The sequence below is a fragment of the Tympanuchus pallidicinctus genome, unplaced genomic scaffold (genome assembly GCF_026119805.1).
Source record: "Tympanuchus pallidicinctus isolate F22 unplaced genomic scaffold, pur_lepc_1.0 scaffold16, whole genome shotgun sequence".
NCBI lineage: Eukaryota > Metazoa > Chordata > Aves > Galliformes > Phasianidae > Tympanuchus > Tympanuchus pallidicinctus.
The window spans coordinates 31,521,432-31,547,279 of record NW_026294679.1 but is presented as its reverse complement, the minus strand read 5'-3'; the positions used below and the strand labels follow the sequence as shown (position 1 = coordinate 31,547,279).

At 39.7% G+C, this 25,848-nt stretch overlaps 1 protein-coding gene and 1 long non-coding RNA gene across 3 annotated transcripts in view; one reads left to right on the top strand and one right to left on the bottom strand.

Moving 5' to 3' along the window:
- The window catches only part of RASGEF1A (RasGEF domain family member 1A), a 151,256-nt gene that overhangs the window by 59,167 nt on the left and 66,241 nt on the right, over positions 1-25,848 (bottom strand). The gene's annotated exons all lie outside the window — the stretch shown is intronic.
- Positions 179-25,725, top strand: LOC128077958 (uncharacterized). Its single transcript, XR_008205235.1, has 3 exons — positions 179-238; positions 814-881; positions 25,104-25,725. It is a non-coding gene; the product is annotated as an uncharacterized LOC128077958 (long non-coding RNA).

Here is a 25,848-nt window from a genome sequence, read left to right as displayed (position 1 = left end):
AATGCTCATGTCTTTATTACTCCTGTCTGCCCTTGGGTAGTGGGAATGCTGTCACTGCTTGAAACATTGATGGAGCATCTGGTGGGAGGGCAGGGCCAAGCTCAGGTGCATACAATGTATCTGAGTCACAGGAACGTCTGGGGCCAGAATCCACCCCATCCCAGACCTCATTTAAGGGTTGGCAGTGGAGGTGAGGGTGTTTTGCTGGAGATCTCTTCCTACCTGAGGGTTTCCAAAGGTAAGCAGCTTTTTTTTCCTTTCCTTTCCTTTTTTTTCCCCCCTACATGCACAGTACTGTATTTGGGTTTGTCCTCATTTTCTGCAGCCAAAGGCTTTGCCTCCCTGCTTTTATCATTGCATTTTCCACCATGTTGTAGAATTACATCTTGTAACTGATCATCCAGAATGGTAGATGTTAGCTGAATGGCTATTGCTCGTTGTCCCTTGTCTTCCAACCCAAAATAGACTCTTCGTGCATTTGGCATATAGAATACTAACTTGATCACCTTGTTTTGCTCTTCTGTGTGTTATATTAGGATATCTTAAAAACACAAAACAAGCAGGAAATAAACCAACAAAATCAACACATTCTTTTGGCTTGCAATGTGTCAAGGAAAAGTGCTCATTTTGCTCTGACAGTGTATTTTTTTTCTTTAGAAGGTGTTGCTACCATGCATATTTTTATATCTTGTAATGAATAATGAATGGTAAACCTTGCTGAAGATGCTTTAAGTTGCTCTTGATAGCTGTCTCGGGGAATTAAATGGGTAAAATCTGCCTTTTTTTTTTTTTTTTTTTTTTTTTTAAATACAGTTTCTATTCTGGGTAATGAAGGAAAGCCTTTACACCTGACCAGCCCTGGGTTACTGCTATTTGGGAAAGTAAGTGCATGTTTTTTCCACCTCTCCTTGAGCGTATGTTGTGTGGGTGGGCAGCAGGGGTTGATCCCACATGGCCAACAGTTCCATCCTTGTTGCCTTTCTGAAAAGTGTTTACAAGGCTGTGGCTCTGGCCCTGCTTGCTGCCCACCAGCCCTTCAGGGAATGGGTGAACCACAGAGCATATAGCTTGTGGTGGTTGCAGACTGAGATGTCTGATTTGGGACTTCTGCACAACATTTGAGACCTTCTGTTGTTACAAAATGCTGTGAGAAAGCTGTTTGCTTTTGGATTGTTTGGTTAGCTTCCTACTGACACTGTATTGAAATGGTTGGCTGAAAAATGTGGTCAGTGCTGGGAATCGATAGGAAGTGCCAAAACACAAGGCTAGGAGAACAGGGAATGGAGGCTCTGGAGGGGCTTGGGAGAATTGCTTTTCTTGGGGTTGCTGCATGTATTCATCTCTTGTGAACTATGGTTTCCAGCATGAAACAACTCCTTTATTCCTTGTCATTTGAGTTCAGCTGTTTTGCTAATGGTTGGAAGAGTAAAAATTAAAAAAAATTAGAAAAAGGATTTAGTGATGGATTCCAGGTCCCTAACTTTCCCAGGCATTTGATACAGTCTCTATACACATAAATCTTGATGTGACTTCTGGTGCAGTAAGACTGCAGTATGAAAACATAGGTAATGAATATTGATAATCCCTGTTCTTTACTTATGTTCCATTCAGTTTTTTATCCTTGATATTTTTGTCCCGCTGTTCCTAGTTACACCAGTGCATTTCATAGATATGTGAAATAATCCTGGTGCATTATTGATTTGCTTTTATAGCTCCATTTCTCACTTGCTAACTGTCACTGCAAAGATATTTTACTTGGACACTTATGAAAGTGAAATATCTGACTTTGCTGTTAACTGAAGTTGGATTTTTTGGCTGCCTAGCAGAGTTGGCTGTAGCATGAAGCACGTTTTTCCTGCAACTCAGACTGATAAATTAGACATTATAACTCAGCAAATTAATAGAAGCAAAGAGAAGTAGATTGATTCAAATTCATACAACTGTTTTCAAAAACCAAGACTGTCTGGCTGCCTTTTTGCCCAAAAGTAGATCTTGAGTAGTGAGGTGGTTTTACTCTCTGGGTTGAAAAGCCTGTTTGTTATCCAGCTTAGCTTCTATGAGTTTGTTCTATCTGGGCAGGCTGAGTTGAAGGATAATGGGTCTGGTCGGATGATTGTAGGAAGGTGTCCCTGTCATAGCACCCAGGAGAAGAGCTTTGCTCCCAACCTTGGCAGAGAGGCCAGGGAGTAACTGAGCAGGACAGCCCTTGCCAGCTTAGAGGTGATACCCAGCAGGAGGGCAGGGTGTGTAAGGGCAAAGTGGTCTTGGGATGCCTGTGCCTTGTCTGCCTGTTGGCTAAATGGGCTAGTTTACTCACTAGAGCCATCAGCTGGTCCCTTCCCATATGGGTTATAATTTACTTTGAAATACAACAGAAAATTATTCTTATCAGCTTTGGGAAGGCCACAGGTGCAAAAGAGAGGAAAGTGCAAGAATATTTGTTATATTCTGCTTCTATTGAGAGAGATAACAACCACTTAGGATCATTTTATGTCCTGGCTTGAATGACAACTTGTAGTTGATGTGAAGTAAACTCTGATGAGAAATGTCATAGCCATTTTTGGTGTTTGATGCTTCACAAAGGCATTCCACAAGCACATTTAAAAGAATTTTTTACAGAGCTGATGAAATGTAGTCTGTAAATGGTCCATGACTGAAAACAACATGCTTGGGTTTTATTAATTATGAATTTCCCATAAACAAAAATATGTGTGGTTTTAATATTAAGCCCTGTGAAGGGAGCCGTAAAATGTGCTGCACAATGATGGTGTGGTAGTTTAACCCCCTTTTGTCCGGACTTCTAGAGCCAGCACACTGGGATGATCCTGCCAATTGTTTTAAGTAGGTTTACAACTTGAAGTAGTCGTGTTTTGCCAAGTTGTGTGAGTACATACTGAAAACACAAAGTGCTGGTCCAACCAAGTGCTGTTCCGTATATAGTTTTAGCCTGGTAAGTCATTACCTTGTGTAGCTTGCTACAACCTTGCTGCTGTAAAGCATTAACAGTGTTTGTACCTCCACATCTTTTGTCTAATTCCTTTATAAATGCATTTTCTAATAATACGTATTTAGCTATAGACTAGTAAATACTTTATCTCTACCAAACATTTCACTTCTGTGTGAAGGGCACTCCACGGTAAATAAAAGGTATAGAACAGAGTCTTCCCTGTTATTCTCTACACCAGTGCTTTGTCTGGAAACCTCATGGGTTCATTCATTGAACTCCAGAACCACCTGGCAATGATGAAGCAGAGAGCATACCCTACAGTTTGCACACAAAGCAGTAACTGGACATGAGAAATAATGGGGAATGAATGAATCTCAAAAGCATAACTGTCAGCTGAACATCTACATGAAATTACTGACTGTGTGGCAGGGTTCTTATGTTTTCTGTCATATAGCTTGTTCTTTTGGAAAGAAATGAAAGATGGAAAGGTTTGAAATAAGCATTGTATCTCATACTGTTTGTGCAAGTAAAGCTGAACGTAAACAGGTGCTCACAGGAACTTTGTTTGCATTGACCTGATTAAAAATGGCTGCTTTCACAGTGCAATAAGTACAAATAAACACAGTACTTGATACTTCACATTTGATACCAGGCACAGATGGGAGAGCTGCCTGCAATGTGTGCAGGTAAAACTTGCGTGCAGGGTGTGGAGACAGGAGCAAGTGCTCTGCTTCTCCAATTGCCCAAATCTTTAAAGAAGTTAGGAAGATACTGAGGTCTGCGGAAATCCAGGCAGTGCTTTGGATGAAGTGGCTAGCTAATGGCACAAAGAAATCCTGGCAGTGTATTAATTATAATGGGATTTGATTGTTATGGCTCTGAAATGCTGCATAGCATGAGTCAGTCCTTAGGAAACGTGCCTGCTGGGAAACCAGCAACTTAAATGCAGCCCATTTGGCATCTGCTGATATTTCTGTACTTGCAGATAATTGGGAATTTGGAAGAAAGCTAATTTTTCCTCTGAGCTGGATTAAGCTAATAAACTAGCTCTTCTTTGGTTTAAAATCTTAAGCTGAATTGGTTTCTGTTCAAGGTGAGGAGTGAAATTTAAAACATACAAAGAGGGAACTACTGCTAACCACAGTTGCTGATTGATCATCTTATTTCAGAAGTAATTTCCATTATGTGGGTTAATTAGTTGTCAGAAGAAAAGAAACCAACTGAAAATCACTTGTAGGCCTCCATGTTACACCCAAGTCTTGTTAGGACTTAAGTCTCATTACTCTCTCCCAAACAACCTCAGCTAACGCTGCGCCTTAAATACTGTAATGTATTCTTGTAAGTCATTTCTCTCCTGCATCTAGAAATAGATTAAATGAAAGGAGGACTTCCTTAATCCCAAGGGATTACTTACTGCAGCACCAGATCAAATTTGGGAAGAAAACAGATTTGTCTCTGTGTTTTTTGGTGGACATTATTTGGAACCATTTTCAAATATGAAAATAATGCTGTCCCAAGGTTGCTGAACATTCTCATGTTACTAGGGGCTCCTGCTGCAAGGAGCCTCTGCTTATTCCTCACGCCTCTTTTCCTTTTCTGATGTCCAGTGGTGAGTTCAGTCCTGCATTCTTCAAAGTTTGCACTCAGATCAAGATTTTGTGGTGCTCAGGGACATGGTTTAGCAGAGGGCTGTTAGAGTTAGGGCAGTATGTTGCAGTTGGACTTGGTGATGTTTAAGTTTTTTTCCAACTTGAGCAATTCTATGATTCCATGTGAATGCATGCTCTGAGCAAATGAGTTGGTAGGAACAAGTCAACAGCTTCATAATATTTGATATTGATATTCTGTGCTGCAAATATAGTGATTCTTCCTTTATAGCTTCCATTTTCCTGCCCTTACAAACCCCTAATGTTACAGGGTCATTGAGAACAACTAATGCTGTTGGCTTCATGGAAGTATTTTACTCATTGGAAGAGGAGGTTTGGTGTTTTTTACACAATCCAGCTGTATTTCCCAAAACTCTTTTTTCACTTCTGCTTCTGTGTTCTGGGTGCTGCAAGTTGTCTCTTTACTTTCCAAAGTCTAGCTTGAGCCCAGAATCCCTCTGGATTTGAACATATCAAAAAGAAAGGCATCATTGCCTCTCCTGTCTTACATGCAGCATAAGATATTCCTTTCATTTTCTATCAGAACAGCTTTTAGTTTCTGTGCAGTATTTCATAATGGACTCAACCATGATGTTTTTTCACAAGTGTTGCTGTGTAGGCTGCCAAATCTGCACCATGTGCTTGTCCTCCACATTTTAAAAATGAATGCTACATTCTCTTTAATCCAGTGGATTCACTTTGCACTCCTTGCATCCCAAATGCACTTATCTCAGTAACCACTTCAGCCAATCCTTTAAGAATTATAATATCTATAACATCTTCAGGTCTTTCTACCTTCTCTAAGTCTTCTGAGCAGATTCTGAATCACATTGCTTCTATGTTAGTTTTTCTTTTGACCACCGTCAACATTTTCGTAGCGTTTGTGTAGTGACTGTTTCATTTTTTTCTATGGAAGCCATCAGCTTTATGACTCCATGGCAATAACCATCTCCCAAACAGCAACCAAGACTGTTAAGACAGCCCGTGGGGCACAGACACCCCAGGTTACCCTGTGTTCTACAAAGTAATTTGTGGTCAGAGTTTTTCAAGTGCTCTGTTGTTTATATAGATGGTTTGCTTATTTCTTGTTATATTTGTTATATAATATATAATTGTTTTATTGTTTTTTATATAATTATAATTGTTATATTCATTCATTGTTTTTAACTTCAGGGTTGGGGGCAAGTTTAAAAAAAAATATATATATATATATATATATATATATATATATATATATGTATATATAAAATTGAATTGCCCTGTGAGTCTTTAGTCCTAACGATTGGTTAAGCAACTTCTGGTTTGCAACAGGAACATTTGGAGACTTTTAAAAAACATGGCTTTCACAAAAATGTGTCAGACAGCAGAAAATATTTTCCTCTTTGGATATCTTTGAAGTGTGCACGTCCTGATATCTGTGTGGAGTTATCAGAGTTTTTTCCAGAATTTTTGAAGCCTTATACTCTCGAGCTTTTCCTTTCCCTAGGAAAATTTGAGCATTAAAGATGGAATAATTGTACATGCCAGTCTTCCAAGGGGAGCTACTTTCAAATAACAGTGATGCAGTTCGTTTTAAGCTAATAAATCTGTCTTACTGTTGCTTTTCTTGTCAAAAGTGCTCAAGAATGTGACATCAGTGGAGTTGCTTAGAGCTTAGTGTGGGTTAGGATGCTGTGTGTGCAAGGAACTCATTCCACCGTAGGTGAAACTAAGCCTTTGTGCTGTAAGATACATTGCCAGTTGCCGCAACACAATTTGAAAGGTTACGAGTTTGTTCCATAGGTGACCAAACCTGGTTCCTATGTTAGAAAATTAGGCAGGTATGGCAAAGTTTATAGAGATCTAGAAGCAATTATCTGTTATCACTTAAAGAGATGATCCTTTTAAGCTACTTCATATTTGTTTAACAACATAACTCCTTTATGTCAGTTTTCTGTCCAAGCATGTCTGGCCTAGTGCTGTCCTTAGAGAAACGTGTTCTTAATAGCAAGAGTGTCAAGCAGGTATCTTTTTTTCCCTGTTCTCCTTCCTGTTTTCCAATGTACACAATTCCTGTGTTGCTGGAATTACAGAAAAGGGGCTAATGGGTTTTTAAAAATCTTGCTTGGAGGTTTATTAGCTATTGCTAACATGAGTGTATTCCATTAGAAACCACTTGACTGATTTTGCTGCTTCACTCGTGGTGAAAATTGGTCTTAATTTTTTTAATTTCGTTGATTCCTTTCTCTTGAAATACCCACTTATCCAAGTGTTATTTGGCCCTGTGTATCAGCAAGTGACTTTGTGTTATGCTGTTTGTTTGGGAAATATCCTGTTTTACTCATGTAGACAGACAGTAACATAATTTGTCTTGATTAGGGTTCTAGTATTTCCTGCTCAAGGGATAAAACCTCTTGGATCACTGTACACCAGCAAACTCCCTATCCTTTCACAATTTCAGCTATGTAAACATATTTCCTTGGAGCTCCCGGAATCTAAATATTTTTAAAGCAATTCAGTGATTACAATAAACAAAGAAAGGAAACATGTAAATTTTGCTGACTTCAGGATAATTCTAGGACCAGCCTGAGGTCTCCAAAGAACTGTTCTAATCTGAGGGACTAGATTTCTCTCCAGACTATTTATTTTAAATTCTTTTGTGGCTAATTACAGCTATCTTTGCTGTCTTGGCTTATCTCCGTTTTTCTTTCAGTAGCCAGTGCATGCTGGAGAAATGCATTAGGCTGTGTGTCAAGTCAGCCATAGGAGCAAAGGTGGCATTTGTGGAGGAATTGTCCAAGATGAGAGAAACCCTGGTGTGGGAAAGCAGACTGCTTTTGTCCTGGGTTCAAAAACAGTAAGAAATGAATGTGGAAGTTCAGGTATTTTTATGTCTACCAAGCAAGGGGAAGCTCACTGATTTCAAGTAGCCAGAGCAGCTGAATGGCCTGGCCAAAGTAGTCTCTGGGCTATGAAGGTTAAGTCCCTTCCTTGTTTAAAATGAATTAATAGAAACAGTCTGAGTTTGTAAGCATGTCCTGCCCAAACGTTTTCTCAACAAGAAATTCAGAATTGGGTAACAACCATTTCACTTTTTTTTTTCCCCCCCAATATTATTCACTCGAACAATTGGGCTTTCCTTCTGTCAGCAGTTAACAAATGCATGAGGAAGCTATTTTTGCAGCTGTTCTGAGGTGTTAGGAAATCTGAAGTACATTGCACATTTCTGCTTAGAGAATAGCACGGGAAGATGTCAGAAGACAGTTCAGTGTTTTTCAAAGAGATTTTTACCTTCATTTAGAAAGCTTTTACATATCTTTAAGCTTTTTCACAGAGTCACTCAACAGTTTTTGTAATAAAACACTGAACAGGAAAATGTGCTGAGTAGAACCCCTGCATGCTTCTGAGTTAGCTGCTGCATCTCTATCGGTTTCTCAAGCATTTGCTTTTTGAAGCCAAAGAGTGTTTTTTGGGTGGGGTGGGGGGAGGGGGGGGGGCTTTGAAGCCACCGACTGAGACAGGAGGCATTTAAAAGAGTCCGTAGAACAGGGACTGAACCAAACAGTAAACTGATGACTGGTTTGCCCAGTGCTGCCAGCTGTGCATGCAGGGGCCAGCAGGCAGTTATAGGGTAGGAAGGTTGGATCACAACACTCCAGAGGGTGAAGTCAGAATTATACAGGCCTCTTTAATCACAGCTTTCCCTAACTTCAGAGTACTTCTGTGTGCAGTGATTATTAAAATCATTCGACAGCCTTAACTTTTTCCCTAGCACAATCTTCTGATTGAAATCTTACATGCCTTCTTTTCTTTCTTCGTAACGTGCAAAATAGATGTTCCATTTTTGCTCAGTAGTAATTTCTTCCAGATTTCCCAATTAAATTGAATGGCAAAGAATAAGAAGCCAGGGAACTGTGACCTATGCTGCAGAAAAATTACTGTGTAAGATCCTGAAATATGTGCATGTATCTTTGATTCAGGTATGTTTGCACGTATAAGTGATCAAGAAAGTAGATCCTTGTTACTATGTATTATTTCAGTCACTATAATTAGTCATCCTTCTCCCTCCTCTCTTCTTCCCCCTCCCCCAACAACTTTAGATTGCTTTGGAATGAGAGATGTCACTGAAGCACATGTAATGTGGGGAGACTTCAATGCAAATTCCTCACATTTTTCAGGGGAGGAGATTTTTTGGTTGCATCTTTATCTTTGAAAATGCTGCAGTTTGTTTAATTTTTTTATTGTTTGGGATTGCGTGCTGAAAAATAAATGCACAATAAGTGTCCTCACTGTTGCAGTATTATTTTCCCAGCAATTAAACATAGAGACTTCCAATATCAAGATGTTACAAAAGCTCCTATAGAAAGAGCTTCTTTAACAGTCTTGGTTTCCTTAATTGTCAGGCTAAAGTGCTATAAATTCTATGTCATATTATGAGCTTATTTCCTTAAATTTCTTTAGTGATGTATGTTAACATACTGGAATTTCTGCAATGGCTGGTAACGGGAAGGAGTTTCCACAAATAGTTGCTTGTAGGTAGGAGGAAGGTGACTCTCATTTGTCTTTGTGATGTTCTGGAGAAGCAATTTATTTTGGAGTAACAGCATTGCTGGCCAAAGGGAAGGCAACTGAGAGAAGTCCTCAACCTGGACTTGTACAAGGCCTTTGTCATGGTCCCGGACCACATCTTTATCTCTGAAATAGAGTGATGGATTTGAAGGGTAGACTAGTTGGTGGATAAGGAATTGGTTGGAAGGTCAGAGCCAGAGGGTTGTGATCAATTTGTGAATCAAAACTCTGATTCCAGGTGATGAGTGGTGTCCCCCAGGGCTCTGGTACATCTTTATCTATGATATAGATGATGAGATTGTGTGCACCCTCAGCAAACTTGCTGACACCTAGCTGAGTGGTGCGGTTGATGTAGCAGAAGGAAGGGATGCCATCCAAAGGGACCTTGAGTGACTCAAAATGTGTGCCCACATGAAACTAATGAGGCACAACAAAGCAAAGTACAAGGCTTTGCACTTGGATCAGGGTAATCCCAGATATGTATACGGTCTGGGAGAAGAACTCCTTGAGAGTAGCCTGCTGAGAAAGACTTACAGGTCCTGGCAGATTAAAAGCTTTACGTGGGCCAGCAGTGCATGCTTGCAGCCCAGAATGCCAATGGTCTCCTGGGCTATACATCAGAAGAGGAGTGTCCAGCAGGGAGAGAGAGGTGATTGTCCCTTTCTACTCTGCCCTCATGAGGCCCTATCTGCAGTACTGTGTCTAGGTTTGGGGCATGCGTGGCAGTAAAAGAGTCAAGGTTTTGGAGAGGGTCCAGAGAGGGCCCACAAAAATGAAAGGAGGGCTGGAGCACCTCTCCTGTGAAGACAGGATGAAGAAGCTGGGCTTGTTGAGTCTGGAGAAGAGAAGGATGTGGGGAAATCTTATTGCAGCCTTCTAATATTTAAAGGGAGTTCATAAACAGAAGGGAAGTCAACTTTTTACGTGGTTAGATAGTGACAGGACTAGGGTGAATGACTTGAAACTAAAGGAGTGAAGATTTAGATGTCAAGGGGAAGCTTATCACTGATTGAGCAGTGAGGTATTGGAACAGGTTGTCCAGTTTTTCCGGATGCCCCATCCCTGGAGGTGTTCAAGGTCAGGTTGGATGGGACTCTGAACACCCTGATCTAGGTCTTGATCTAGTGGTTGACAACCCTGCCTGAGGCAGGGCGGTTGGAACTTGATGACCCTTGAGCCATTCTTTGAGAGGTTCTTGCTTTGGGCTGTTATGTGCTACAGAGTCATCTGATTTATCTGCTGAGGATTTGTTTCTTGCTGAACTCCAGTATTTATAGTTAGGCCTGGATGTTACTGTAGGGGAAGAGAGGGTGTTAATGGTATAAAAGGTGTCCTGTGTGGAAAAGAACCATTAGGATTCTTGGGGGTTTGAGAGCCTTAAACTCTGCTTTGAGGGAGGAAAGTTGGGGTCATCTTCAAATCTCCAAATATGTTCCTGCTTCTGCCACATGGAACTTCCTTCCTCTGCCATGAGTTCCTCCTTTATACTCTTTTACTTCCAGAGACTTTTGGAAGAAGCTCTCAATTAAGACCCTGAAAAAATTGCCCACTATACTCCAAGATTACTTTACTGTCATATAAAAATGAGCTGAAATTATATTACTGCTCTGCATCTCTGTGCCTCAGCAAACATGGGTGTGAGAGCACATGAATGCAAAAGGAGTTGGAAACTTTCTTTTCCGGCAACTGCTGGCAGTCTGTTGAGGGCTGCCATTGGAAAGAAGTTCACTTAAAGGAAGGAGAAGAAAGCAGTAATGCATTATTTCCCTTAAAAATCCTCTGAGATTCATTTGGAGCTGTGACTGCTCCTGAATGATGCTGTGGAGCTGGAAATAATAATTAGCAGCAGGACTGAGCCAGTTTTCAACGTGTTGGCATTCCTGGGGTATCCATTAGGCAGCAGGTCACTTCAGCAGCATTGTCAATATTTAATGCAGCACTTCAGTGACAAATCACTCAAGTTTGCTTTTGGACCAGACTTTTCTTTTTTAGAAGCTGTTATTTAGAGTGGGGCAGAATTTTAATTTCAGTCTGTGCAATTTAGATTCTGCTCTGGTTAACACCAGAGCAGTAACAACCCTTTCTTGAGGCACTCTGTCCATTAACTGCTCATTTTTCAAGGAGGATACAATGCTGTTCCAGATTGAGATGACAAAATCATTTATTTCCTTAGGTTTAACTGTTGCTTGCACATAAGCGATCATCCAGCCTTCTCTCTATTAGACCAACAGTGTTGTCATTAAATGAGTACCAGGCTTGAAATCAATCATGTCCATTGCTGACAAGGAAGCTGAGTTGCTGTTATCATGTAGAGAAGGAAAGTAGCAGATCAATGCTGCTTTCCTTTCTAAGCAAAGAAAATAATTTTAGCCTGGAAAAGAAAGTTGAATTCCTTTGATCGGTGCTGCATGCTCGAGTTTATAAAGGGCTTTTGTGTTCCTTCTTAGCTGGATCAAATTGAGAGTGGGGTAATTATCAGTGAGGAGTAGAAATAAAATAATCAGTTTGCTGTGTCAAAACATCTTCATGTTTATGTCAATCATCCTGTCTTTCTTGTACAGTGAAGATTAACTGTCAGTTCAAGAGCAACAGCTTCATAATTGAACTTAAACTCTTTGTTTGCACTTTAGTTGTGGAAGATGCTTGTGGATTTTGCCTTGGAGACAGGGGGCAGGGTGTGTGTTTCTAACTGCAGCTGATATTTTGGCATTAAGGCTGAAAAGTTTGAAGTTGTAGTGCGTGTCCTACCATATGCCTGTGTTTCACACCTACTGTGATTTCAAAACAAACAAACAGCAATTTAACTGACTTTACAACATGATCATTTTTGCATTATCATACGAGCGTAAGACTTGAGAGCAAATATCTGTCAAGATATAGTCCTTTGCTCCTTGTGACTTCATTAAGAGTCCATTGTTGAGTTTGTCCCAGGAAAATTGTGCCAGTGTTGTTTGGACTTGCGTTTAATTAAAGAGCTTCTGATTGCTTTAGACATGTCATGACCTAAATGCTCTTATAAAACCAAGCTTCTCTACATCAGTAAGAGAAGTACTGAAGTCTCTATTGTGGTTGTGCTCGTTGTACTGTAGTTTAATAAATTATTTTCAGCACAGCTCCATCGATTGTAGGTGCTGGGGAAAGATTATAGGAGATAGTTGCTATAGATGATTTGTATTGCCATGGGAATACTGTTCTTTCTTATTTTGCGTTATGGATTACTAATACAGCATGTTAAGGGAAAAAAAAAAAGAAAAGGAAAAAGCACATTGGAGAAGTAAATGAACTTACTGCAGTAACAGACAATAATTAATATTCATTAGAATAATGAAAGAAGATACTGGATGGCAAAACTGCTTTTGTTATACAGTGGGCAGTAACACAATTATCAGATAATTTGGTTTTGACTCTTTTCCAAAATTTGGTCCGGTAGGATAACATTCAGTTTTGGTTTTGGCACATAGTGTTTTGTCTCATAAGATCAATGTGCAAAAAAATTTGTTTTCAATACTGTCTGATGGTTTTGTTGTTTTTTGTGTGTGTGTGTGTGTGTGTGTGTGTGTGGTGTGGTGTTTTTCATCTGCTACTTCCCACCAATTTCACTTCTGTGTGTAAGATAATATACTAACTGTTGGTAGCTAACAAATCTGTCATGATTGGTATAGAAGTGGCCTATTTGTTCTTCAGTCTAGTTTTAATTTGTATAAGAATTGATAACTGCAGCTTTACAGGAAATGAATAATAGAATCAATGCTAGTGTTAAAGTGTTTGGGAAGTGCTCATTAGTGGAAGTATTCATTATTTTTCACTCTTGGAAATTACATTTATTAATAACTGAGACGAGTGTCCTTTCCCTAATTTTCTGCCGTCCTGTTCAGGAAGCTTATTTGCAGGCAGTTTTTGAGAGTTTTATTTCCGTTGCACTGCTATTATTCATCTTAAAATACTGGAATAACTTTGGGAGTGGAAATAGGCCCTATCTTGTTCTTTAGTCTTCTGATCACTAAGAGTCTATTGGTGGTTTGCACTTTCTGAAATGGGGAAATAGATTTCAGTCTTCCTTTCTCTGTGGTCTGTATTATGGGAATGAAAGGAGATGAAGGGAAGCATACAGTAGCAATGGAGAGAAGGGTTAATATAGCTAAGTATTGAAAGCACTGCCCAAATGCTTTATCTGTAAGGCAAGCAAATTTGGTTCAAATAAGAATTACAGATACAGATTTGTTTTCTCAACTGGGATGCCAACAGAAGTGCCTGCTGAAGGAGGAGCCTCTTAACATAGAGATCAGTTGTGATTTGGACAACACTTTTTTTCAGAATAGTTTCTAAGTGGATGTGTTCATCATTAGCACTGCATGTCTACTGATATTTTTTTTTTTTTGTCTAATCCCAACAGGTATACTAAATTCTTAATGCAACAGTCATAATTTCAGTTACATTAAGAATGAGGGAACTTCTGGTTTGTTGTGATTGGAACGAGGTAAATGCTACAGACTTCATCCCTACTTCTGTTAAAGAGTCCTCCAGCTGTCAGTTCCCTCCCTCCACAGAGTATTGTGGTGTGTCATCTTTCCCCAGTAGATCTCTGCTCTCAAACGACTGAGGAGAGAAATCAGCTGCTAAAACAAAAAAAACCCAACCAACCAACAAACAAAAAGACCACCAACCAAAGAAAGAAAGAATAAAAACCCTAAATGAACACACTGTTAAGGATCCCCAGTAGATTTGCCTCTAAATGACAGATTCTTTTTTTCTGGTATTTTTGCCAGTTCTCTCAGGTGCCTTGTAACTTTAAGGAGAAAAGCTGAGTCCTGTTCTGCAGCCTTTGCATTTATTAGAATTCTGGACCTCCGATTCCGTCAATGTAGATTATAACCACATCCTTTTGTTGGTGCAGACGGAAGAGAATATTGCTTTAGAGGTTGGGGATTTTTGGGACAATTTTTCTAAAAGAGCTCAAATGCTGAACTCATTATAGGAAAAAGAAACAAGTCAGATGTACTACGAATGTTATTTTAGATACTGTGTGGTGCTGTCTTGCTCTGAACTACTTCGATATCCCGGTTGCCATGGCAAGCATGAGGAAGAATAAAAAATTCCTGCAGTGAATACCTTTGTAGCTCCAAAATCATCACTCAGCAGGGCTGTATGCTTAATAACTCTTAAAAACACTGTGGGTTTTGCAGAATGCAAGGAGGGGAGTTCTCCACTGCTTTGGCTCATTCTGTTCAGATGATTGTTCATGCTGCTACAGAGCAGAGGTGACCAGGAGGGGTAACTACATGATGGGGATTTATGGCTTTGACGTGGGTGTGAACAAGCTCTCACCTTCAAGCATGGAGAGCCTGGATCCTTGGGGTGTATGGGAGGGCTGTGAGGTGGGACAGAGCTGTGCTGTTGTCTGTGGTATGGGCACAGAGACTGTGAGCTGCCCTATGCTTCACCAAGGGGGGAGGCTGGGTCGCAGAGCCTACTCAAGTATTATTCTGCTTGCTGGTGTGGCTGCACACTTGTGCTCATGCACTCCCATGCTGGGTTAAGGCCCCAAACCTCTGAGCCTCGTGGCTCTGTATGAGACTGAAGATGCAGCTCTCACATGTCCTTTGGCTCCTTCAACAGCCTCCCCTGGATGCTGGGCTCTGTCTCACACCCCCGTGCTCATTCGGGCATGCTTACAGCTTTGAGTAGCACTGTCATGCCGTGCAGAAATACCCTTGATCTCTGAAAGCAATGGGCTTTGTGCTATGAGTGGGACAACATTTTTGCTCAGTGAATACTGGGTCCTGGCTATTTTGAAGTCATTTTAAGTTTCTGTGTGCCGTAAGAATGCAATTTTTAAGCTTTTCTAAAGAAGGGTGACCCAGAGGTACTCGATACCCAAGAAACCACACTTGAACTTGGAGCATTTTGCAGAGTTCGGGCTGAGACCTGCATTTAGGGTGAGGCTTTTTTGAGACTTTCAGTGATAGATGGAGTGCTCACAGTCATAACAACTCAGCACAGCATCCTACTGCTAGCACCATCTGCTGCAATTTTTAAATATAGAAGGAGATTTTTCTTAGTCAGCATGTTTCTGTCAGAACTAGCTCTGCCTCCGCACGGCTTCAAACTTCATCAGCTTTCTAATGGAATAACACAAGACAATCTGATGGATTCTAAGTGTTTGCCTTTCCTTTGCAAAAGGAATCCATTTTTACTCTTCAGTGATTTCTGTGGCTTTGCTTGCTCTTACATTGAAAATGTTTTGTTTTTGCACTATAATTTGTGCTTCCATCAAGAGTAAAGTTAGGGTTTGAGAAACCATCAGCTGCTGAAATATGTGGAGAGTTGCTTTTTTTGCTTGAATGTTGGTACTGTGAAGTGAACTCTGTGAAAGCATCATCAAGTAGCTATCTGCCTTACCTAGCTTCAGCTCAGCCCCAGGGTTTGCTCAAAGGATATCACAAAAATGTGTACGAAAGCAGTGATGAATAGCCATGGCAACAGTCTGCAAAATGCAGAATAACTTCTTGGAGATTGTTTAAGTGTGTGTTTAGCTGCACACAGAGGCAACATCAGTAAATGGTTCAGGGAAAAACATTTCCTTGACCTGGTAGGGGCTTAGAATGACATCGCTTAGGCAATGGCTGGGCTGGGCTACTGTGCTCCTACATCTGTAAGAAACAAGTGATGTGTGAGGAACACGTGGCTTGCCTTTGCTTTCAGAGACTCTGTTCCTTACATCCCTCAACCCCGCAGCAGATGTGACACAAAGGGGGCATCCCATGGGGCTGACACCCACGGCTGCTTCCGCTGATTGTTCCCCTGCAGCTGCTCTGCGAATGTTTCCTTCCCTTGCTGCCCCTGAAATGTGGTTTAAGGAACCAAACATGCAAGGGATTGCTCCTTGAATAAAAACAATTTTATGTATGTATGTGAGTGCTTTAGGACTTCATCCTAGTCTGTTTAAAGAAGACTTTACGCTTTGTGTTTGTTCAGATCTTGCTAAGGAGTTGCTTATTTTTCTGAGAAGGGTACCTGTATATCTTCTCCAATTATGTTATGGTTTTGGTAACAGTGTATTTACACAGCGTGCAGCAATAATTGGAATTGCTAAACAGGTGTCTAAAAAAAGCATATTGCTTTATGTAGCAATCCATCCTTCTGAGCTGCTAGTTTATCCTGCAGATATACACATCATGTACTACTGAACTAAGAATTTACATGTGTATTATGTAAAGACCCTCTTGAAAAATAGCCACGTTAATCATTCTCCATAGCTACACCTCATATCCAACACATAATGAAAGAATAATGACTAGCCAAAGCCTTGGACAACAGATGAAATGTCTGACTAATAAAGCCTGAAAGACAAGATCGGTGACAGACATTATGATCATCCTGGCCTACACAAGTTTAAGAAGCCTGACATAATTTTGCTTGAAGAGACTTAATGAGAAAGATAATGAGAGAATGAGAGTTGCTTGCTAGCAGAGCAATGTGGTAATGTATTGGCATCATGTAGCTCTTATCAATAAATAGAGTACCGGAAAGTTGCTGGAAGATAAAACTGGATACTGAAGCGCTCCTACTTTTGAAAGAGTTTTGAGGAAGATAACAGCTAATGTACCAATTATCTTGATAGATTCCTTTTTGCTAAGTGATACAAAGATAATCCCACATGGGAGGGATGTGCTCTCATGTCTGTGTGTTGTTGGGCATCAGCAGATCCGTAACGTGTGTCTTATGATTTCAGTCACTTCTATATTAAACTTAATTTTATACCTGTATGTAAAATATTTCTTGTCTTCTGTCTCTAATAAGCCTATAAACACATTCAGTGCTCCGATTTCAGATAATGGTGAGTGTGCATTGTTTCCCAGTGCAGTTTTTTATGATTAAAATCAAGGCTTTCAGAACTCTTCCAAATCGTGCTTATTTAAGGCATATTGCAGTGGAAAATGGCAGTCTCTAAAATATTCTGACCTCCTTAGCACATTTAGGCTCTGAAATCCCAAAGATTTATATAGGTTTCCCAAGAAGGCAAAGGATGACAAAAGTACTTAAGTGTTCCTGTTATTAGCAAATCATTATGCACAATTAATTTAGGAAGGACTCTAGAATGCACATACTTGTCTAAGTATTTGATAAAACAAGTTGGTCTTATGCTCTGATGTAGAAACTTCAATTAGTTATCAACAGAACATATTTTTTAGATGATATGCCAATTTATTTCTTGAGTAAGGACCATTAGCATTTTAATTTCTGTGTTGTAAGATCATACTATATATATATTTTTTTTCATAGGGCTTTCAAAATGTCATCTTGATGTAATTCTGTGAACTCTAGTGGAGTCAGATTAAGAGCACTTAGGTTTTTTAATTGGTTACCTGGAAGATAACATGTCCATTTAGCAGACTCATCTCCCCCAGCTGCTGGGGTGATTGACAGATCAGATTCCCTTGGAACTCATCTGCACTTTAGGAATCTGTTCATGAACACTTATCTGTCCCCAACAGATATAATGAATTCTTCCCTTGCTATTCAGGAACCTGTTATTCATATTCACTTTCTTATGATCAGTAATATCAAAAGCAACCTTTTCACTGTAAAATTTCTATACCGAGGCAATCACAGTAAAATGATGAAGCATCAAACCTATAAAAAGTGGATGATTGAAAATCTGTATTTTTTTTTTTTTTTTTACTACTTAATTTACTGTTGAAAATGGCATGGAATGCGATGGTAATTGGGTTCATGACAATTTTCTCAATATGATGGCATCAAAATCTGAACTTGACAAGGTGAATTTTTCACAATGGTTCTCTGCATGTTTACTAATGGACAATTTCTGTGCTTGTTATGGGTAGCATCCATAGGAAGGTGATGAACAATACTGTTGGTTAGTAAAATATAAAGCAATCTCCAAGTACAAATTCTTACACTGTTCTTTTCTTTCCCTGTTTGTGTTATTTGTCTTACAGTCTTTGTACATTACTTTATTTTTATCTTAGCTATTTATGATAAGAAATTAATAATCAAATGCCGGGCTTCTCCTACAAAGCATTCCAGTGGTCATTTCTTGGTTACATTAGTGTTCTTTGTAACTGACTTCCATTAGGCACCAAGAGAACAGATGGCATCACATTTTGCAGGGATTTCCCAGACAGAAATAAATGGAGGACTTCACAGCTTGTGGAAGATGAGTTTGTTAAATGTAGGGAGTGGTGATTTTGCTAGGCAGGTGCTGCATGGTGTCCTTCAGAGTATTTTTTTGGGGTGTGGTGGCTCAGCCATGGGTGGCTGCAGTGGGGCCATGGGATGCGCGTGATGTATGAAACCTTCCCTTTTTTGCCAGGGACAGAAGTGGAGAAAGCAGCAAAAAACATGTTTGTTGTGCATGTGCTAATCCAGTGTTCTTTAAGCAATTCCAACCCATTTGGGGCTGCACGTGAATCCAGCGAAGAGTATTTTTAGTCCATGAAAGAATGACAGCAGCTATAGCTGCCTCTGTAGCCAAAATACTCTATTTTTCATTAAATCAAAAAGACTTGTTTTAAGTTGGGTTTTAGTTAGCTTTTTTTGATATAAATTGCAGTCTAAAAATGAACTCCGTAGAAAGAAATTTCATCTTACCAAAATGCTTCCTGTTGATTTTCAGTCCCCCTCTCCTCCAGTTTGAACGGAAGGTTGTTGAAATTGTTTCTGTGGAGCTTTATGACAGGAGTAACTTAGCAAAAATTTCAGCAGTCTCTGGTCAACTCTGCTGCTGACTTCTGTTAGTGCCAATATAGTGCAGCCTCTTTCTTCCATTTGTTCCTATGCATGAGGGCTGTATTTCACGTGAACGTTATTAGATAGGCAGTGTCAAATGTTAATAAATTGAGAGCTTCCATTTTGATGTTGCTTTTATAGCTGAATAGCTTTTATAGCTTTTTTTTTTTTTTTAAATGTGTTATTTACTCTTTAATTACTGCAGTCTTTTCCAAGTATTCTCTGGCTCATTAAGTATAGGATAGGTCTCCTTTGTGAGGATAGCCATCTTATGAAACCTATTTTTCATGTGGTACAAACTGGGAATTTTACTGCCTTAGAAAGTGAAATCAGTGATGAAATGGAAAGTATTAAGCTGCTGAATGCTGTCTTGGGGAGGAGGGGGGGAGAAGGGGGGAAAGGCGTGGGGGGAGGCAGTGATAGATGCTCAAGGTAAGACTGGACAGGGCTCTGAAAAACCTGATGGAGCTTTAGGGTTACCTGTTCCTTGCAGGAGAGAGTTGGACTAGATGGCCATTAAAGCTCCCTTCCAACCCTAAGAATTATTCTATGATTCTGTACTTGTCTCATTTATTCATTTGTCTCAGTCGCATTGAGGAAATGCTTTCTATTTTGCCAAACATTCAGAGGATTATCGTTTGTGCTCTGAGAACATGCTCTTATTGACCTGAGTAGCTTACATAATGCCATCTGTCTCATTCTTGTGTTGCTTATTGCTTGCAGAAGTTTCAGGAATTTCCTCCAGGTGCTTTGTTCAAGCAGCTATGCAAATAATTCCCCTTCTTGAAAGTAATCAAAACCTGTTTATTTGGAAAACATCCCTCTGTTTCAGAAGGCTTGATACGGTATCTGCTGGAGCCAATGAGGAGTGGAAACAGATTCCTGCAGGTCAGTCAGCTGTTTGGAGTCATGATGAGCTATGGCAGAGTCCTGTCTGACACCAAATAGTCCAAGCCCATCAATTCTGTTTTCTCTACACAAGTACAGGGGTTAAATTCTTTTTATGGTTTTATAGCTTGGAGAAATTGTTTCAGCAACATTAAGATGCAGTTGGTTTCTTTTCTGAAGAAAATTAAATTAGAATTAGTTGTTAAGAACACATAAGTTAGTCTGAAATGCAAATACCCTAAATAGCAATAATGAATGCCTTAAATATAAATATGTCAGTAGACAAGTTGCTGATCCTCCCCATCTCCTTCCTGCTGTAATGTTTCTTAGCAACTGCTGCATTTCGCTTTGAGCTCGTGTTTCCTTGACAATACTCGTGGCAAATTGTACACGAATGTAAGGCATTTCATTTGAAGGGCTGAAAGTCCAAGAACATATTTATAAAACATCATTGAAATACAGCTATTGTTTGGCAAGAGGGAGAAGCAAGCAGGCACAGCACTGTTGCGTGCTTTGCTGGAAGCAATGTGGAGGTGGGGCATGGGAGTTTTGACATGACTTATGTCTAATTGCCATAAGTTTTTCTTCTAACATTAAGAAATTAGTGTCTTTGCTATTATCTGGCTAAAGACTGAGATGTATTTCCCTATTGAGGGAAAACAGAGCTTTTTCTTTTAGGGCAGCTATCAGGTCCAGCCAGGTAAACGCTGTTGATTTTTGGGGTTCTCAACTTTGATTTGTCATTACTGTTATCTCTTGAGTTTTCCAGGCAGCCTGTCCAGAGGAGGCAGTAAAAGACATGAACACTCAAATGACTTCAATTGTGTGTTTGTTCCCATTTTTCATGTTTGCAGCTTTTGTTGTTTTCCATTTCTATTTGTCTCATTGAATTTTGTGAGCAGAATTTGTAAGCTTAAGGCTGTTGGTCTGGAACTGCTCATCAGTTACAAATTTGTCATGGATTGTGATTTACCATTATGCCTCATATATTTTCTTCAGAGGATGATTGCAGTTTAATGTTATTTTGCATTCCAAGTAGTAGTAGATCTCCTGTCTGTTATCAGACTGCTTTCTGAGCTCTCAGAAAGCCTTCAGTAGCTCTTAAAACTTCTGTCATTTGGAATGCTAAAAAGCAAGTTGAAATTTCAATGGTAATTTGTTACGGAGAAATCCATGAAATTTGAATAAATCAACAATTTTCTCTTCCCATCACCAGCCCATTTTAATAACATGAACATTGTTAAAAGTTTGGTTTATGTATTTATTACTGATTGCAAGCTAATTTGGAACGCTACCCTAGAAAAGCTGACTTGAAATCAGTCGAAGAGCTGAAAATAGGTGTGCAATGAAGATTTCAATGGAAAATGAAATGACTACATTTGGCTGTTACCTGATGAGCTGATGTGAAATGGATTATCATTTTAGGGCTGCATGCCAGATATTTACATTATAGAAATAGCTTTTGGTCTCTGGGGAGACAAAGCAAAACAGAACTGGCTAAAATGCTTTGGAATATCAGCTAAGAAGACAAAGTAAGGAAGGCGGTTGCTTGGGGAATCGCTGCTGGCTCAGACACACTGGCAGAACAGTAAGAAGAGAACTACACTACGGATGCTCCTGCAATGTGCTCTGCTGACTTTTGTGCTCAAGTGTTTCCACCCAGTGATTAATGGTGAAGCTTATCTAATGAGGCTGTCATTTTGGCATCTTGCAGTAGTACAGCAATCACTTTAAGGAAAGAAAAAAAATGGGACTTAAATTGACCCCTTTATTTATGTAATCAAGAACAGGATGCACCAGCTTTTAGCTCAAACTGGCCTATTTTGTACGCTTGAGAAATGAGTCATGGCCAGAACCTCTTAGAATAGGTTCTTGCTGGTGGGAAGACAGATGAACTCAAATTCCCAGATAGTAACATGCTTCAGTGTTTTCACTGGGTAGTGAGAGCCAAACCAGCAAGGGAAGCACTTGCAAGTTCTTGGTTTAGAGTTCACAGATAAGCTAAAGTGACTGTAACTTCATTTGATGCATTTATGGGGATGTGTGCGATGCCTTAAGATGTGACAGTAAATGCAGTGCATGTGCTTAGCTGAGTAAAAGTGAAGGTGTTGACTTTACAGTCTCTGGTGCACTGTCTACACTGTCAGTCCATTCATTCCAGAGCTTGGTATTTAAACTTCAAATCTTTCATCTCTGTTTCATATTACTGAACAACAGTGGTGCTGATATTGTAGCATGTTAAATAAATCAAATTATGTTTTGTTCCCTTTTGTTTAGCTAGTCTTGATGCTTTTGTTGTTGTTTTCTTTAAATCACAAACCAATACTCTGTCTCTTTTTCTTTCTGCTTTCTTACTAATTTGTTGTATACACTGTTTGAACTGTGCTACCCTCCAGCAGTACCCAACTATGGGCAGCCACAGGTTGGATATTACAGACCTTCCTTTTCCCATTTATGAGTGCGGTATGGGCCTTAGAATCATAGAATCATCTCAGGTGGAAAAGGCCTACAAAATCATAAAGTCCATTTTGACCTTCTGGGTCCCATCACTGGACTGTGTCCTTCAGTGCCTCATTCACAAGTCTCTTGAATATCTAAGGGTTGAGGGCTCCACTGTTGCCCTGGGCAGCCAGTTTCATTGCATTATCAACCTCTCCATGAAGAAATTCTTCACTGTGTCCAATTTAAACTTCCCCTGGTGGAACTTGAGATTATTTCTCTGCATCCATTCACCTTCCCCAGGTGAATGATTCTGATAGTACAAAACAAAAGAGCAGCTTAATTCTTTTCCCTAATTAGAATTTGCTTTCTCCATTTGTTCAGATTAAATTTCGGTTTGGTTATTGAAGCCCAGAAATATCTAGCAACAGGAGCTACTTTTAGAAGCAAGTGTTCTGTGGCAGTTAAATTTCTGCTTTCTTTGTTTTTGGTTTTCCAAAAGCAAAATACTTCTTGGGGACAAGTTTAACAGATGAATTGCAAAGAACTCATTTCTGATTTAGAGCAATCTGTTCCATTAGCTATGCAAAGTACCGAGTTTTCTGCTGCCTTCTGTTGTATACTGAAGTGACACGATTACTTTCCACTCATGGCAGTGAACTACAACTAGGGTGGGAAACACGCACTGCATTGCATAAGGCAAAATATATTACTCTTTCAGTTTCTTCTGCCTTAAGCCATATTGTGTTCTGCTTGGCTCCGTCAGTGGGCTGAGAGAGATTGTCTTGCTTGTAGGATTTCTTTGAACTCCTCAAGGAAGTGTTAATTAGTTTTTGACTTATCCACAAGTCTGTGCTTTCAGAAACGGTGGTCTCTGGGATATCATATCTGCTAGAAGCTTTTTATAGCATAACTGCATTACAGTATAGAGTGTCTGTCAAATAGAATTCATGTGTAGCAATGATTAAGGGGTGCCTTTGCACATTATTTTATCTTGGTATCTTGCTCATCATCCTCATTACTTTCATAACCTTCAGAATCAGTCAGGGTTTGATCATATCTTTTGAGCTTCAGTTTATGCTACCAAGAGGTTTTTAAATGAAGTGATGATGGCAAAACCAAGCAAAGTCAAACAAAAACAGCACGGAGAAAAACCCACATGCAAAGGTTAGACAAAAACTAACCTTTGAATTTACAAAGCAATTACACAAATGCTTGTGCTAGCTCTGGAGCAGAGCAATGGTTGTGCATGAAAATGCAGAGAGGGGTGCAAGGGGATGGGCAGTGTCAGAGTCTGATAACTTCAGTTTATCTCAGTTTCTAACATTAACATTCCCTGCTCAGGAGGCATTTGATTAAGCGAAAGCTGGGATGTAGCTTCTGTGGCAATTAAGTAGGCATAATTCTTCAAATCCTGTCGCCCTTGAAGTGATGTGAGGTTTTCTCATGAGTGATCCCTTATCTGTTGGTAATGGATCTGATCTAAGCTGCAGATCTTTAATGGTTTGAAAACAAGCAAAGTAGACTTTGCCCAAGGAGGTTGTGGATGCCCCATCCCTGGAGGCATTCAAGGCCAGGCTGGATGTGGCTCTGGGCATCCTGGTCTGCTGGTTGGTGACCCTGCACATAGCAGGGGGTTTGAAACTAGATGATGACTGTGGTTCTTTTAAACCCAAGCCATTCTATGATTTTTATGACTCGCTAATCTAGGAAAGTGAAGACTGGCATGAATGTAACTTGGTCATTAGGATTTTCAAGCGTGGAAGTAATTTTCAAAATGATTTTTTATTTCCACCTAAACTTATAGAGTCACTTGTTTGGGTATTTAGGAGCTTAGAAGAGCTAAACTTGCCTTATGGTAATTTTTATGTGCTTTCTTTGCAGTACATTTACACTATCTTTTTATTAATACACTTTTCTGAAGTGCTTTGGAACTCAGAGGTGAAAAATAGCTTCTGTAAGTATTCTAATTAAGAAATAATAGAATAGGTAGAGTTGAAACTAAAGACAGCAACGTGGAAGAGTATTTTGCACAAGGTGAGAAGTTTATTCAAAGAAAACTGTTTCCAGTTGTTAAGAATGATGCCAAAATTCTGATACAGGAAAAGGCACTAAAATGTCAGTAGATGATGACAAAGAAAGACACAAAACATCTTTTACTTTGGTTACTACAGTAAAAAAAAAAAAAAAAAAAGAAACTTAACTCTGTATCAAGATGACTGTTTAAGAAATTAACAACGGTCTAGATGCTTTTTTTTTTTTTTTTTTTTTAAATACAATGGATAGAGATGCACTGTTAGGAGACTGGCTGTGAATTGACAAACAGCAACTCCTGAAACCTTTAATGTACATAGTAGGAAACAAAACCAATTTTATGGAGGTTGGCTGTTCATGTTGCATCAACTAGTGCTTCACTGAGAGATGCAGAAATTCAAACTCTGAATAAGGCAAGAAAGTCTAAATAAAATTTACTGCGTAGATAAGATAGAAGGATCTGCTAATATCTCAAAATGAGATAATGCTGTAGAATTCTTTAAGAGCTAAATACTAAACTGAATACATTTAACTCCATGCTACAGGCATGCTGAATTTAGATTATATCTTAAATGGCAATGATGAGTACACAATTGAGAAGAAAGGATTACAGAGAAAAATAAAAAGCACAGCATAGTGCACAAACCTTCTCATAATCCTATATTTAATACACCAAAACTAGGATCTGACAGCTCTAGTAAGAAGCATGGGTGGAATAAAAATGTATGGTTCAACTGCAGCAGTCCAGTAGACTTTGTGAACATGCTGAAGCTCAGACTCTGATTCCAGCCTTTACTGCTCTTCTGTAAATGTTTTAAAATATTTGTTTTGCCTTAATTACTGTTTTATAGGGGAAGCTCAGACTGCAGATGTAGCTGTTTAAATCTCGGACTGACATGGAGATAAGACTGTATTTCTGCACTATTACTATACATCCAAATCTCTGTCTCGATTTTTCTGAATGGACAGCAGACAGGGAAATGTCTACGTTTGCTGGATAAATAAATTTGTCACCTCTGCTAGCAGCACATTTCAGCCAAATAATTCAATTTTGTCCTTCCATACTATCATAGTTCATAATTTGTGCGTACACAGTCTCCTTGTGTTGAGTAAGTACACTTTTTTTGCGAACATTAAGTATAAATATCTTGTTCTAAAGTAGGAATTTTTCAGAGAGTTCACAGAATCACAGAAGGGCCTGGGTTCACAAAAGACCACGATGCTCATCCAGTTCCAACCCCCTGCTATGTGCAGGGTCGCCAACCAGCAGACCAGGCTGCCCAGAGCCACATCCAGCCTGGCCTTGAATGCCTCCAGGGATGGGGCATCCACAACCTCCTTGGGCAACCTGTTCCAGTGCCTCACCACCCTCTGTGTGAAAAACTTCCTCGTAATAGCTAACGTAATCCTTCCCAGTCTCAGTTTAAAACTATTCCCCCTTGTCCTATCACTATCCACCCTTGTGAACAGCCATTCCCCCTCCTGTTAATACACTTCCTTCAAGTACTGCAAGGCCACAGTGAGGTCTCTCTGGCCCTGTTTCCTCAACTTTTCTTCATAGGAGAGGTGCTCCAGCTTTCTGATCAACTTAGTGGT